Source organism: Tamandua tetradactyla, chromosome X, assembly GCF_023851605.1.
Source record: "Tamandua tetradactyla isolate mTamTet1 chromosome X, mTamTet1.pri, whole genome shotgun sequence".
NCBI classification, from domain to species: domain Eukaryota; kingdom Metazoa; phylum Chordata; class Mammalia; order Pilosa; family Myrmecophagidae; genus Tamandua; species Tamandua tetradactyla.
In genome coordinates this window covers 105,325,583-105,339,128 of record NC_135353.1, presented here as the reverse complement: position 1 = coordinate 105,339,128, position 13,546 = coordinate 105,325,583, and the positions used below count along the sequence as shown (strand labels likewise).

The following is a 13,546-nucleotide window of genomic DNA, read 5'->3' as shown; positions in this document are numbered from 1 at the left end:
CTGCGAACTGTGGCCTTTCTTCAGGTTAGAGGCAAAACACTGGTCTAAGTCAACCCGCCTCCTCCAAAAAGATAAATTGGAGTGCTGGATTAGGGAAAGAACGTGTGGTTTTGGGGTTTTCTGGGCCCTTCTGTGAAGGGGTGAATTCCCTTCCTTGGCAGCAAGTGGAGATTTACCCCAAAAGGTTGGAGGTTGGAGGGGAGAGTCCAGCCAGGAACATTTAGAGAAGGCAAAGGTAGGCAAAAACCAAGGGGCAACTTTCTTCGTAAAAACTGGGCAGGATTTGCCCTCACAGATTTCTTAGCATTGGTTGACACTGTTGGAAATAGTTGCTTGGGTAAGTTTCTCTTGTAAACTGTTTATTTTCACTGTGGATTATAGCAGATCAATAGCCCCCTACCTCAGGTCTACATCAGATCTACAAAGGGTAGAATGTCCTCTTAATGAACAATTTAACTAGGCTTGAGTCTGACTTAGAGAAAGTGTTGAAAAATGTTTTTGTAAAGGAGTTCCTGCTATTCCAGTGTACTCAGAGATCTGCTTTGGGGAGAGAGGAGTGAGATCCTTCAATATATTCCTTCTTTTGAAGGACATGCTTGCATTTTAAAACATGAGCTCTTACCTTTAATAAATTGAGTAAGAATTGTTAGTGACCTATGAGCCACAATCTTGCTACAGAGTTTTAATTAGGATGTGAGAAAAGTAGTGGGCAATTTCATCTTGCATATTAAAAATTCTTCCTTACAGCAGTTGTTGAGCTTCTCTGAGACCACGTCAAATATTTTTCCCCCAGCAGCAAATTATGGTATTAGTTTATCCCTTTGAGGGAGGGAGTATTGATGGAAGAACTAATTTCCTCAGGTGTGTCAGAAGTTAATGTGCCTCTGAATTCGTCTTTTCCATAGTTATTTTCTTTTATTTGTGACTTTTCAAAAATTTCTTTGTTATTCTCAGCATCTTTGTTAGGCAACTTAAATCCAGAAATTTTCCTCTTTTCTTTGACGCTTTTCTTTTTGAAAGGTTGATCGCACAGTGTGAGAAAAGAGAAGAGGAGGACAGGATTTCATAAAATGTTGTCTTCTGGGTTGTTGAAGAAACAGCTCTTTACTAGGCTTTATACTATTAGATTTTTAAGGGTGGCCTACAGGATTTTCAAAGCATTGATATCGTCAAAGTCTTTTCCAATTGAACTGAAGTGTTTTTTTTTGTGATGAGGTTATACTGTGGGATAAAAGGTTTTCATTTTATGAGAACAGATTTACTTAGTAGGGATAAATTTTTTCTAGGGCTGTCACTAGTCAGTGGAGCCCTCTTCTACTGTGAACTTTTCCAAGGAAAAAAAATGTCTAAGGTGCTTCTTGACCTACCATGATGCTAAACCCAGTTACTGGAATCTTCCTTCTCTTATATGCGCCTCCCCCCACCCAATTATTCAGTTAACAGGTTGGAAATTAATATTACTATACATTAGTTAACGGATGTTTGTGTTTTGGAAGACATCCTAAATTTTTCAGGGAATAACTGTAGGGAGCAAAAAGTTCTTTTCATCAGGTGTGCAATATACTGGGAGTTTTTTATACCAAGTCTTAATGAAAACATTTCCCTGTTAGACAGACCAGCATACCTGGATACCTTCTTGGTAACCTGCTTAAAGTAATGGCCTCAAATTGTGATAATTTAGCAGGGTCTAAAGAAAGTACAAGGATATTTAATTTTTCCTGGTTTGTGATTGCTTCACTGGTTATGTGAAGTTTAATAAAAGGGAAAATTGGTGTTTCCTTTCATGGGTTGACAAAAAATTCCATTTCTAGGATATGGAAAACATTTGTGTTAGTTTACTTATTGAAAATTAATCAATTTCATCAGAATGCAACTAATACCAATCTAAAAGTTGACATTTTACTTTCTCTTTCTTTCCCTTCGTAGGGATATTATTTGCTAAAAGGCAAAGGATTTTTTTATACAAAGCCAGAGAGAGCTTCCTCCCTCTCTGTATTGCAGGCCAACTTTGACTTTAAAATCTCAAAATTCTTGAGACTTCCAATAACCTGTTGGAACTTCTTTTCCAATTGTGTGTTTGTGTACATTAGTTTTGTGGGGGGTGATGTTTTAACTTTAGTAACCTTTAGAATAACTCTCTGCTCTTTTACATCTACAATGTTTCTGCCGAGAGGAGAGTGGCTGAAGGTGGTCCTTTTGTACTTAGCATGTGGTTTGTAGAAAAGGAAAAAGGAAAGTGATTGGGCTTTCATACAACCCTGATGATATTGTATAAAGCAGTCTTTTCTCAAAGATCAGATAGGATATCCTACTTGACAGAAATAAGGACCTATATATCCCAGCAAGCAGCACAGTAATATAGAAAACATTTATTCTTGTAAGCTGTGGCCCAGGACAGTCTGTGAAGGAATTAGAATTTGGGGCTTAGAGAAATCATACATGTGCAAAAAGCACATTTTAATTTTTCTCATGGTAGCTTGTTCTGGTCTCCAAAAATATGTAGTATTTTAGTAGTGATTTGAGATTGGGAAATCCTGCCTTTCAAAAATTATTTCAGAAGAACGCATTTATTAATTACTCTTTCTCTCCTCTCCTCTCCCTTGTTATTGAGTAGATTTTTATGACTATCTTAGAAAGCAGAATTTTGTGTTGGAACCAAGATAGGCTGATGCTCTCTGTCCATAGGACTTGAGGGTCAGTGCACTAGGAAGAAGCATCCTTTTTTCTTGGTCAGCAAATAGCTGGTAAGTTCCGTCTGGGTTCCAGTAATCAGATCTCAGAACCAAATAAATGGTCACACTGAGGGGTAGCCCATTTGGAAGTAGCTGCAAAATTGGGTGATCTAAGACCGCACTTTCCTGTGCATATGATATCTATCCCGGCTTGGCTGAAGATGGGATGGATTTTATACTGAAACCTGAAAACATGACTCTGTAAAATGAAAAGCAAACAAAATACCAAGTTTTGTGAGATTGATCAGAAAGGAAAAAGGAAACCTTTCCCCACCCCTCACCTCCACCATTTTCTCTTTGTTTGCAGCTTCCTCAAGTGCTGCCTGTCCTGATTTTCTTTTATTCCACTCCTTTCTTGCTTTTCACATTGAAATACAGACTCTTTCTTCTACTCCTCTGGATATTTTTCTCATTACACCTGTGGCATGCTCTTAAAGAATTTTTTTAAAAAAATCTGAAGCGCAAACAGATCAGATCAACTCCTGTACCTCTCTTTTAAGACTAGATGACTTGAGGGGATTACAAAATGAATAGCACACTGGCTTTTTTTCCCTTGAGACAACAGTTGCTGAGAGAGCTAAGCTAGAAGGCTTGGGGACTTGGCGATTTAATGAAGTTATTTTGACGGCTGCAGTCTCTCTCTCTCTCTTGACCTCTGTCTCTCTCCGTCTGTGGCCATTTTGGCAACTCTCTCTGAGCCTGAGAATAACTGGATCTTCTCCTGAGATAGGTCTGTCTGTCTGGGTCAGGCCTTAGCAGTGTTATCACAAGCAATACCTAATCTACGTGTAAGGGCACTTGATACATGTGTTCAGCTGGGCTAATCTGCTGGTACTACGTGCAATTTAATCATTTTAAAACAAGAGATATTTTAAAGAAATGAATCTGTTTCAGATTTCAACAGCCAGTATTCCATCAGGTTCTGGGATGTTGAATTCAGAGTTAGTTATCCTCATGCTATACACAGAGTGAACTTTTTGTTCATTGCTTGTTAAGTTCTGGACAACTAACAGCACTTAGTTGGCTTTCATTATATGGATGAAAATTATAAAGTCTTATATTTATATAGGGCCCTTTTCAAGGAAAAGACCCAGTATCTTCCAGTTTATTCACTAGCACTTATGTGAAATTGTAGAGGGCTAGAGGATGCTTAGTGTTCATTCACTTCTTTGCTAGTTGAAGGAATAGAAATGGTTCCATTTTCTATAACATTTGTTTCCCATGTAAGGAAACCTCCCTAAAGCAGCAATTCCCAGGTTTTCTTCTCTAAGTTTTCCATATGAAATGTACCGTTTTAGATTGCTATTCAGTAAGGGCTATTCTCATGGTTGCTGCTTATAGATGATTGGCTGTGAGTTATACAAAACTGTTGCACACTCAAAAATGATGCCCACTTTTCCCTCTCAGCAGTTTTTGTTGAGAGCACCTCTAAATAAGCTTATAGCTCTAAAGCTCCAGTCACATGAACATGCTGCCAATGTAGATAATGCAGTAACCAAGGTGTTTTTAAATAACAACTTTTTTGAGATACAATTCAAAATCCATACATTTTACCCATTTAAATTATGCAGTTCATTGTCTTTTAGTGTGTTCGGAGTTGTGCAACCATCACCACTATCAATTTTAGAGCCTTTTCTTTGCCCGAAAAAGAAATCTTGCACCCCTCAGTAGTTCCCTCATCTGCCCTATCCCCCAGCTCTAATCATTTAGAATTACTGTCTTTATGGATTGACCTTTTCTAACATTTCATAGAAATGAAATTATATGTGGTCTTTTGAGACTAGTTTCTTTCACTCAGAATAATGTTTTCAAGATAAATTCATGTTGATACATGTATCAATATTTCTTTTTTCTTTTTTTGCATGGGCAGGCACCAGGAATTGAACCCAGGTCTCCGGCATGGCAGGCGAGAATTCTGCCACTGAGCAGTATTTCATTTCTTTTTTATTGATGGTTAATACTTCATTGTATGGATATACCACATTTTATTTATCTGTTTAGTATTCATTTAGACATTTGGGCTGTTTTTTATTTTTGGCTATTGTGAATAATGTTGCTATGAACAGTCAATGACAAATTTTATACTAACATGTTTTCAGTACTTTGGGGTGTATACCTCTGGGTAAGAATTGCTGGGAACGCTGTTTAACCTTTTGAGGAACTGATAGACTGTTTTTAAAAGTGGTTACATAATTTTGTAATCCCAACAGCAACATATAAGGGTTCCAATTTCTCCATGTCCTTGTCAACACTTGTTATGGTCTGTAATTTTGATAGAAGCCATCCTAGTGGGAATGAAGTGGTATCTTAATGTGGTTTTGATTTGCATTTCCCTAAAGACTAATGTTAAGCGTCTTTTCATGTGTTTATTGGCCGGTTTTTCTATATTCTTTGGAGGAATATCTATTCAGATCCTTTGTCCATTTTTAATTGGGTTATTTGTCTTTTTATTATTGAGTTTCAAGAGTTCTTTACATATTCTGGGCACAAGCCTTCTAACAGATTATTATTTTTGAATATTTTCTCTCTTGTTTTCTCATTTTATTGATGGTGTCCCGTAGAAACACAAAAGTTCTTAATTGTGTTGAAGCCTCATTTATCTATTGTTTTTTATTTTGTGGCTTTTGGTGTCATATTTAGGAAGGCTTTGTCTAATCCAAGATCACAAAGATTACACCTATGCTTTCTTCTAACAGTTTTATAGTTTTAGCTCTTACTTCTTACTTTTAGGTCTATGATCTGTTTTGAGTTAACTTTTGTGCATGGTGTGAATTCAACTTCGCTTGTTTGCAAGTGTACATCCAGTTGTTCCAGCAGCTTTGTTGAAAATATTATTCTTTTCCCATTGAATTGTTTTAGCACCCTGGTCAAAGATTAATTGACTGTAAATGTGAGGAATTTTTCTGTATTCTTAATTATGTTCCATTGATCTATATTTCTGTCCTTATGCAAGTACCACAATGCCTTGATTACTGTAACTTTGTAATAAGTTTTGGAATAAGGAAACATGAGTCCTCCTGCTTTGTTCTTTTTCAAGATTGTTTTGGCTAATCTGGGACATTTTGCAATTCCATATGAAATGTAAGAGCAGGCAGTCAATCTCTACAAAGAATCCAGCTGGAATTCTGATAGGGATTATATTGAATCTGTACATCAATTTGAGGACTATTGTCTTAACAATATTAAGTCTGCTGATCCATGAACATGTGATGTCATTCAATTTTCTTAAGTCTTCTTTAATTTCTTTCCATAATTGTTTGTAGTTCTCAGAATATTGATTTTGCACTTATTTGTTACATTTATTCCAAAGTGTTTTATTCTTTTTACTATATATATATATATATATATTTTTTTTTTTTTTCTCCCATGGGCAGGCACCGGTCATTGAACCCGGGTTCTCCGGCATGGCAGGCGAGAATCTGCCTGCTGAGCCACCGTGGCCTACCCTTTTTTTTTCACTTTTTTTTTATTCTTTTTGATGCTATTATGAATGGAATTGTTTTTTTAATTTCATTTTCAGAGTGTTCACTGCTAGTATATAGAAATATAACTGATTTTTGGAAGTTGACCTTATATCCTGTAACCTTGCTGAAAGTACCTGAGTTTTGAACACTTCTTGAATTTAAGGAATGGAGGGCTTTTGCTCCTGCACCAAAAGTTAAACATATGCCATGCCATCCTATTTGAAGGATACACAGGGACACCATTCTCAGTTTTTCTGAGCTGTGAATTGGTACTGATAGGACAGTCTCCTCTGTAGATGAATAAGAGAGTGCCTCTAAAGTTTTGGAGCTATTTAGAGAACGGGAAGAGAGAAGTCTAAAGTTTATGTGAATAGTTCTTTTTGAAGAATTTGAATTTGAGAACTATTAGCAAAAGTGATGAGGCCTAACATCATTTCTATATAGAAAACTGGCATGAGGAAGTAACAAATGCAAACCAGGCCCCAGGAATTATTAGCAATATCTGGCTTATTTTTAAGTTTGTGTAAGCAGCTTGCTTAAAAATTTAAAAATTTTATATGTTGTCATTTGCTTAAAGTAAATGCTGCCACTCCCTCTGGTATATCTTTCTAGACAGGGAAATGCTTCACTCATGCACTTATAATTTGAACTTCTTTTGGGGGGATACCCTCCATAACTATGAAACAAAGATAAAATTCATGTATACAGGGACTGAACCGGCCTTATTAACACCCTAGATATAGGGTCCTAGCTAATCAGTCCTGGTTGTAATGTCCTGATTATGGTAAGTGAACTGCAGGGTCACCCAGCAAGAAGTCCTATTGTGACCTAATAGCTGGGCTTTAGAAATGACCTTAATAAAGTGATTTTTAAAAAATAAAAATCCATCCATCATCTATTTTTTATTAAGCATCTGCTTTGTTCCCAGCTGGGTGGAGAGTGGAGGAAAGGAAGCACAATTCAGGGAGACTCTCAAGGTCACTGCCTCGAATAGATTATAGCCATGAACATAGCCAGAACGGCAGCACCATGATCAGTATGATGAAATTCTGGAGTGTATGGTACAGGCTTTTGAAATGCAGGCATACAAAAAAGAAATGGATCACTGTACATTGAACTAGTTGCAATATTACATGTGGCTGCCTCCAGTCTTTTATGGAAGTAGGTAGGGTACATGACTGGACTCAAGCAATAGATTACAGGTCCTGAAGGATATTTCAAACACTAGGGGAGGTAGCTCTGGAAGGAGACTGAAAAGTGAACTGGAACAGGGCCTGAGGTTGAAAAGCTTGAAATCCATTTCTACTTATTTCACAGTGTGAACCCAGTCAGGTCAGTTACTGCTTTCTTCCTCGGTTTCTTTGCCTATATGATAGCACTTGATAGAAACATCTTTTGATGTCTTAGCTTGGACAAGTCTACAAGAGTATGAGGAATGAATGCTGATTACAAAAAGACCTAGAGAAGTTGTTTTACAGACTAAGGGTGATTAATGGGCTGGGTTTGGCGTGAGAGGCAGTGATAATGCCCAGTGTGGTGGTCAAATAGGAATGATTCTTCCACCCTCGAGGTGTCCATTGATCAGGGTCACTTGCTTAGACAAAATTCCATACAAATGGGGTTTCAAGGTATTGAGTAAGGGAGGAAAGCAAGGCGCACAAGACAAATGGTTCTGAGAGTAAAGGGCGCCTTACAATCTTCTCCTTTTTTAAAATAAAGGCTTTGTTGAATTAGAGGAGGTAGCTTTTTGAAATTGCCTGCCCCCTAATTATGGACTCTTCTCTGAAGTTTGCATAGGGTTCTTGCTTGTGGGAGTGTAGTCCCTCTATCTAGCCGCCAGGGGGACAGCAAGTGTCCTATGGCAGGATTTCCAGGGGAGTAGTAGACCTCCTTTGGTGGCTTATCATAGGATAACTTGAGCCAGAAGCCATCTAGCTCCAGACAGTAAATAAGCTTGTCATGGTACTCAGTATTTTCATCTGGAATATTCTTTTCCGAAGTGCAAACAATTTTATTATTAATGTTTGGATCTTGATACCTTTTTCTGAATGTGGAGCAGGAGAACAGTGATGTTGGATATATTCCAGCATCACCTCTTTACAGTTTACAGAGCAGTTTCATATTCCATTATTGCATTTCATTCTTACTTGCACCTTGTACAAGAAGCCTGTGTTCATAGTATTATAATACTATTCATGATATTATAATATTATTATTTTAATTGCAAGCCTGTTCAGAGAGGTTAGGTAATATACCTAAAGTCAAACAGCATCCGAGTGGCAGAGCTTGGACTTTAGTCACATTCTTCTTCCCCAAATCAAGTGTTCCTGCCTTTATTTCGCAGCTCTCTCTCCTGTCTAGGAAAGGAATATTCTGAGAAGGAAAGGGAAATTAGCTAGTTATAGAAACAAGTGAAGTTCTTAAGGCTGATGGACCTCTCATTCACTGATGATACTGATGGATTGGGTTCTGTGGCAGTTTTACATAGAGTGCATTTATTAGACAAATATTTATTAAGCACCTATGGTATACCAAGCTCTGTACTAGGCACTTGTGATACAGTAATGAGCAAAACAGATGCAAAATATATCCCTGCCCTCATGGATGGTACAGTGTAGTGAGGGGAGAGAGATTATAAGTAAACCAATGAATGTGTGCTATATTAGAGGGTGATGTGTCATGAAGGATAATTTAGGAGCTAGATATTGATGGTAGAGGAGGGGACTATTTTATATTTGTTGGTCAGGGAAGGCCTTTGTGAGAAGGTGATATTTGAGCCAGAGACCTGAAGGAAATAAAGTGAACCATACAGATACCTGGGGTTAAAATATTACAGGAACAGGGAACCAGAAGTACAAAAACCTGAGGCAGGAGCACACTTGGTGTGATGGAGGACGAAATGGATGTCCATATTACTGGTGTAATTAAATGGGAGATATAAATGGGGGCATGAAAAGAGATGAGGTCAGAGTTAATGAGGAGCACTGAAGTTCTTCATTAGGACTTTGGTTTTTACTTCAGTATGGGGAACCACTGGAAAGTTTTGAGTAGGAAAGTAACACAATCTGACTTACATTTTAGCCGGTTCACTCTTCTTAGTAACTTCTATCACCCTCTGATATAGTTTACATTTATTTGTTTACTTATTGTATGTTTGGAAAAAGGATTTGAGACTACCACAGTGACACAAGTGAGTGATGATGATGGCTCAGACTAGGGTGATATCAGTAAAGGAGGTGATAAGCATTTGAATTCTGGATATCTTTTGAAGTAAAGCAGACTGCATTTACTAACAGGTTGGATTTGGGGTGTGAGAGGAAGAGAGGAGTCAAAGACAACTGCCACATTTTTTGATCTGCACAACTGGAAAAATAGAGTCATCATTTACTGATGGTGGAGGGAGTTGGTAAGAACCAAGAGTTTGATTTTAGATGTATATGAAGTTTGAGCTATCTAATGAATATCCTGAGGACTTCTCAGTTAGTTTTAATGCACTGCCCTCAGATTTCCTGCTCTTCAAGGAGATTAAAAGGACCTTAGAGATCACCTAAGTTGGTATCCTCTCCTTCCTCTCTTCCTTTTTAGGAAAGGCCTAATGAGGCCTAGAGAGGAGAAGGGACTTGTCCAGGGTGAAATGACAAGCTGACCAAAGACCTAGGGCACTTCTGGATTCCCACTTGGTACTTCTTTTCTCATTGTTATTCCGAGACCTCATCTAGGGAAAAGAGTAAGTGTCTTCTTCTTGTCCAGACTTTAAGCCAGGTGATTAAACTAAATAATAAATCAACAACTAGAAAATCACATAAATAGGCTGCTGGGCCCAAACCAAACTGAAATATTTTCATTATGACTTTATTGAACTACATCCCTGAAACAAAAAGTAAGCAGACTTTGGAAGGCTCTGGGCTTTGACCAAGACTGGAGTCTAAAGGGACCCTGAACAAGTAGCCAGAAATCTTGGAATATTAGAGTTCATGGAACCTGGGAGACCGTCTTGTTTGACTAGCTTATTTTACAGATCAGGTGCCTGAGGTTGAGAGATTGAAAGGGACTTGGCAAAAGGCATACATCAGGCTTGCATGTTTTAGCCTGATCCTGTTCTGAAAGTTAGCTCTCTGTTGCTTCCTTGGGAAAGTATATATTGGAAAAGTGATTCCATTCTCAGAACAGAGAATTATGATAATAACAGTAGTCATGATGGCACTTATTTTTTATTTTAATATTTTTATTATAAAAACTTAACATACAAACATACATTTTTGACATACAAACATTCCATACATGGTATATAATCAGTGGCTCACAGTATTATCACGTAGTTATGTATTCATCACCATGATCATTTTTTTGAAGGTTTGCATCACTCCAGCAAAAGAAATTAAAAAAACAAATGAAAACACTCTGCATACCATACCCCTTACCCCTCCTTCTCATTGACCACTAGTAATTCAATCTACTCAATTTATTTTATGATCCCCCTATTATTTGTTTATTTTTTTCCATATTTTTTACTCATTTGCCCATACCCTAGATAAAAGGAGCATCAGACACAAGGTTTTCACAAGCACACAGTCATATTGTGAAAGCTATATCACTATACAATCATCTTCAAGAAACAAGGCTACTGGAACACTGCTCTACAGTTTCAGGTACTTCTCTCTAGCCACTCCAATACACCATAAACTAAAAAGGGATAGCTATATATTGTGTAAGAATAACCTCCAGGATAAACTCTCGACCCCGCTTGAAATCTCTCAGCCACTGAAACTTTATTTTTTCTAATTTCTCTCTTACCCCTTTTGGCCGAGAAGGTTTTCTCAGTCCCTTGATGCCAGGTACTGGCTCATCCCGGGATTTCTGTCCCACGTTGCCAGGGAAATTTACACCCCTGAGAATCATGTCCCGCATAAAGGAGGTGGGCAGTGGGTTCACTTGCCATGTCATCTTAGAGAGAAGCCACATCTAAGCAACAAAAGATGTTCTCTTGGGGGTGACTCTTAGGCCTAATTTTAAGTAGGCTTAGCCTGTCCTTTGCAGGAATACGTTTCATAGGGGCAAACCCCAAGATCAAGGGCTTGGCCTATTGATTTGGTTGTTCTACTGCTTGTGAGACTATCAGAAATTCTCCAAATGGGGAAGTTGAATATTTCCCCCTTTCTCCCCATTCCTCCAAGAGGACTCTGCAAATACTTCTTTATTCACTGTCCAAATCACTCTTGGATTTATCGGGACATCACACTAACTTGGACAAACCAACAAAATCTCATGCCCTATTCAATATTCCTTGCACTTACAGTGTTCAATTAAACTATCTATACAAGTTAATTAGATAATGAGCTCCCCAAAATATAAATTTTGCACAAAATAAACATCTCTTTCTTTGGACTCACACAGAAGTGGAGGTTTTAAAATATAGATCACATCATCCTTTACCCCGTATTCTGATTTATCTTAGTCCTATCTAGGTCAGCTTCATTCATGTCTCTACTTCAAGTCTGATCACTTTTTCAACTTTTTAAACCATTCCAGTATGGGGTACTGCTAACTTTCATAGCTTTAGAGCTCTAACTCTGAGTCTCAGGCATCACATAATTACCCAAAGTTTCTGGGAAAGACCATGCTATATAAAAACCCCTAGTATCTCAGAATTTAGAATTAATGGTTATACCTCCTGAATATATGTGACTGCTGTAAGAGCTTACAATCTAGAACCCTTTACAATAAGCCCCTACCTGATAACCCATGCTCTCAACTTTAGTTCTGAGTTTTGATTATATAGTTAGTCCATATGATTGAGGCATGATAATATTTCTTTTTATTCCTGACATTTCATTCAACATACACGCTCTTAAGGTTCATTCATCTAGTTGCACACCTCACAACTTCATTCCTTCCTGTGGCTCCTCAGTAGTTCATTGTATGTATACACCATAGTTCCCCCTTCCACTCCTCAGTCATTGTACCCTTAGGCCACCTCCATTCATTGTGGATCAGGAACACTGGTGATAATGGCACTTATTGAGTGCTTACTGCATGACAAGTTTCCTACTTTACATGGATTAACTGAGTTTTCACAACAACCTTTCTAAGTAGGCCCAGAGAGATTAAGTAATTTATCCAAGGGTCAACACAGCTAGGATGGAGCAAACCTTGTGTGCACACCCAGGAAGTCTGTCTTCTAACTACAAGTTTCTAACCACTGTGCTATACCAGCTGCTTTTCTGATTATGCAGCCATTCACCACTACAGTCCCCAAAGACTGGTAACTGGGGTAGCCTCTTTATAGGCTATCCCAGTTATAGGAGTCTGAGTCTATTGATCCTCACCAAATAGCTGAGTGGTGTGACGATTAAAGTGTGAGTTGAAGGATATAAAGGGGTGATGGGAAGTTGTTGATAATTAAATATGGGTATTGGAAAGCAGAACTATAGAAATTCCTGAAAAAGGCCTAGAAATCTGAAGGTGGTTAAAAATCTCAAAGCCTGCTGCTGAAATAAGAGAACTACCAAGGTAAGAAAAAGAAAATACCTGATTTTTATGGAGTACAAGAATTTATGCCAGGAACTGTTCTATGTGTTTTACATGTGTTGATTCACTTAATCCTCACAATAACTCCATGAGGTAGATGCCATTATCATCCCTATGTTACAGATTGCAGAAACTGAGTCCAGAGCAATTAAGAAACATGTCCGAGGTTAAAGAACAGGTAAGTGAAAGAGTCTATATCAGAATCCAGGCAGTTCAGCTCTATAACTTATATTCTTTTCTACTTCATTTAGGGAAATTGGCACTACTCATATTACAGAAAATTTTTAAAATACAAAGTCATTGTGGCTGAACTGAACACATTGAGCAATTCTTATACTTAACATATAACAACTTCTTTTAAGGTCCCTTAAGAGGAAAGGTACTTGCCCAAGGTCACATGATTAGTAGGTAGCCAATTCAAAACTTGAAATTGAGACTCCAGACTGCCAGACCTGATTCCACACTATGATTCTGGCTCCCTTTCCACACTTAGACTTGTTCTCACATACCTCTTGACTTGCTCTCCCTCTGCCCCTGCTCTCACCATTATAAATAAGTTGGCTCCCTCCATCAACAAGATTGTACAGAAAATGGGGAGAATGAGCAGAATCCATTTCCTTGCAGAGATTGTTCAAAAGAAACAAAATATCAGAAAAAAATAGCAGCATAGGAGATTTACAATAAATATAAGAAGGGGGCTTCCCAGTATTTACACCCTTCTAGGCCCAAATGGATTGTGCAGGATCCCATCGGAGGTCGTGAATGTGGGTGCCAGATTGCTTTTTTTGTTACTGTGAAAATGGAAGTAGGCTACTGCGAATG

General features: G+C 38.0%; 1 protein-coding gene across 1 annotated transcript in view; it reads left to right on the top strand.

Moving 5' to 3' along the window:
• AR (androgen receptor) overlaps positions 1–13,546 on the top strand; it is a 189,791-nt gene that overhangs the window by 2,654 nt on the left and 173,591 nt on the right. The gene's annotated exons all lie outside the window — the stretch shown is intronic.